Source organism: Elaeis guineensis, chromosome 3, assembly GCF_000442705.2.
Source record: "Elaeis guineensis isolate ETL-2024a chromosome 3, EG11, whole genome shotgun sequence".
NCBI classification, from domain to species: Eukaryota; Viridiplantae; Streptophyta; class Magnoliopsida; order Arecales; family Arecaceae; genus Elaeis; species Elaeis guineensis.
The window spans coordinates 87,906,212-87,909,945 of NC_025995.2; positions in this window are offsets into that span (position 1 = coordinate 87,906,212).

The following is a 3,734-nucleotide window of genomic DNA, read 5'->3' on the forward strand; positions in this document are numbered from 1 at the left end:
GTGTAGCGAAAATTTAGTGCAGGGGCAAAATGGTAATTTTAAAATTTTTCAAAATTACTATTTTACAGCAGAATTATTAATTAATCTCATTAATTAATACTAATTAACCCTACACTAGGATCTAAATATGATACAACAGCATACATTTAAATTTGAAATTCAAATTTGAATCAGTAAACCTTTTACAGTACTGTGTTCAGAATACATCACCTTTTGCGGGTAGTCGATCACCGCAATCTGATCACCACGGGGGGCTCTGATGTCTCATCGCAGCCACACAAATATCTGGCCCTGCGGATCATCCACACGAAGCTCCCGTCTGATCAGCTCCTCACGAATGCTAGTTCGTGATTTCACCCTTTTGATGGCAGATGTTGATCGAACTCCTTCGATCAATGTGTGCCGACTCCTCGGATGCTTCAGATCATTTGCACATTTTTGAGAGGCTGATGGATCTTCCCTAAAATTTGGTGGACTCACGACACTCGTGGCACACCAATCTCACTTCCCAAACCCTAGGTAGAAACCCTAGGGTACACACTAGAAACCCTGCGCTCAATTTTTTTTTTTTCTTTCTTTTTCTCTCGGAAGGTTTTGGACCTTCACCTTGCCACAAACTTTTCTCACACCCAAAGTTTCTCTCCTAAAATTTCTACACACGTCCCACCTTTTCTCTTTTAAAACAATATCGAACGTGTCTTATCCGCGTGAGAGGATAAAGATAAGTGGTTGCACATTTGAATTCAAATCAAATTTGAATTCAAATGCAAAACCAACTCATCCCTATCCACTTGTGCATGAGAAGAGAAGGGGCGTGAGTTGATTTGTGCATGGAGAGTTTACACAAGAAACATTTTCTCGTGTAAAATATGGGCGCACAAGATAAGACCATGGCGCATGGATTAGTTGGTTGCTCATTCAAATTCAAACTTTCTTTTGAATTTGAATGGCCAACCAACTTATTTTTATCCAGATATTTGGAGCACAAGGGTGGGCATGGGATGGCTTCTGCTGGAGAAAATTCATGAGAAGTTTTTCTCGTGAATTTAAATATGCAAGAAGAAGTGAGGTGGCGCAGGAAGAAAAGTCAAGGTGGTTTGAACCTAATTGAGCCAACCTAATCTAAATAGGTTAAGCACAATTAGAATAAATTAAATCCAACTTAATTAGGCTTAATTAGGCTCAATAAAATACTAATCAAATCAAAAATTAACTAAACCTAACCCTGATCAAATCAGGGACTAAACCACCTTATCGATTAGGTCAACATTTAACCTAATCGGGTCAATCCAAACTGAATCCAATTCAATTGGACTTGATCCAAAAATAATTACTCAATCAAATTGAGTTAATTAACGATCAAATCACTAATTAAACCTCTCATAAATATTGAGTCCAAATCCGATGGGCAATCAGGCATCAGAGACCATCGATATGAAACCCTGATCAAAGAGTTCAAATTTCAAATTCAAAATTTAAAATTCAAAATTTTGACCCCGGTATCCAAAATGTGTAGAACTCATGATCAGAGAATCCTAATTCTCAATCATAGAGTCCCAGACACATAAGACTCATAATCAGCCATCTGATCAGAAAGGAACCACTAATGTGTGTGACCCCGCAGGTTCGAACCTAAGCCGGTAGCACAGGAACCAATTTCTGTACTAATCGAAGTGACCATCTAGCAATGGTACCCGACGATCGGATAGGTCGAATAATCACAATCGCAACATTCAGAACCTATGTGAATATGGTTATCGTATAATTCATCCCTTTTGACCCCTGTGTTTAGGACGACTCAGGGTTAAACTGTCAACCCTGATGATATCATCCGAATCGTGCTCAACTCAATTAGTCCTGTGACTCCTCACTAGGACTACCTGGCCAAGATTTTGCTAAATTGAAACACGACTGTACACAGCTCCTAAACTGGAGTGGTCAATCCCATCTTGACACACGCACCGACAAGTCAAGTACTTGACTACACCAGCAGCCTTCCGTCATTGAATTAAAAATTCAGGAAGTCCAGTGCCTAAGTGCAGTGAGTTGCTTGCAAGTCACCGTGCGGTCTCAGGTCGGAGGGATATTTATACCCATATCCCATCGGAGCAAATCTTGACAGCAGAAATAGCTCCGGAGTTGGTCACGTTCAATGCAGATGTACCATTACATCTCACCTGTATGCCATACAGTGTCTCCACACTCTTTGGTTATGAGGACAACCAACCCATATGGCACAAAACGACCTTATGCTCGAAAAAGTTGTCGTCCTTGGTAACAACGTATCATTTGGTCGCGAACATGTTTAAGGACTAAGCGACAAATCCTCCTTTGTCGAGTCTAAATAGTCCTAAGGACTTCACCACAACACAGGAGTTCATTAGAAGATGAAATATTTGTGATGAAAAAATATCAAAATAATTTTTATTTATTTATAATTCATGTACTAATACAAAAGGAGCACAACCGTCAACAGGCTGACGATTGGCTTTGGGACACTATTCCCAACAATCTCCCACTTGGCCTAAAGCCTATCGGTGCAGTATCTAATACCCATCTTCGACTTGTAGTCGTTGAACTCCTTCACCGCAATGGCTTTAGTGAATGGGTCGGCCAGGTTCTCCTTCCGTCGATCTTCTGAAGGTCGACTTCACCTCGATCCACGATCTCCCGGATGAGATGGTAGCGACGCAGAATATGCTTCATCCGCTGGTGTGCCTTTGGTTCCTTCGCCTGAGCAATGGCTCCAGAGCTGTCGCAGTAGAGCAGAACTGGACCAACAAGGGAGGGTGCTACTCCGAGCTCGGTGATGAATTTTCTCAGCCACACCGCTTCTTTGGCAGCATCTGATGCAGCAATATACTCCGCCTCGCATACTGAATCAGCCACAGTGTGCTGCTTGGAACTCTTCCAGCAGACAGCCCCACCATTAAGGGTAAAAATAAATCCTGACACACTCTTGCTATCATCGCGATCAGACTGGAAACTAGAGTCTGTAAACCCTATAAGTCTCAAGTCCGATTCACCATATATAAGCCACTGGTCCTTAGTATTTCTTAAATACTTCAGGATGGTTTTAACAACCTTCCAGTGATTCTCTCCTGGATCAGATTGGTATCTACTCACTACCCCTAGTGAGTATGCCACATCTGGTCGTGTACATGTCATGGCGTACATGATAGATCCCACTGTCGAAGCATATGGAATCCTACCCATACGCTCTCTCTCTTGAGGTGTTGTCGGACAATCCCTCTTCGAGAGAGAAATTCCATGGCCTATCGGTAGATAGCCTTTCTTGGAATTTTTCATGCTGAACCTTTTCAGCATAGTATCAATGTACGTGGACTGGGATAAGCCAAGCAACTTTTTGGATCTATCCCTATAGATCCTCATCCCTAGGATGTAGGAAGCTTCTCCCAGATCCTTCATGGAGAACTGTGACGATAGCCAAATCTTTATTCCCTGTAATGCAGGGACATCATTCTCGATTAAGAGAATGTCATCCACATACAATACAAGAAATACTACTACTGGACCATTAGCCCACTTATAAATGCAGGGCTCTTCTCCGTTCTTAATGAAGCCATACGTTTTGATCGTCCTATCAAAACGTATGTTCCAACTCCGAGATGCCTGCTTAAGTCCATAAATGGACCTCTGTAGCTTGCACACCTTAGACTCATCTGTGGATGTGAACCCTTCAGGTTGTATCATATACACCTCTTCGTCCAGCT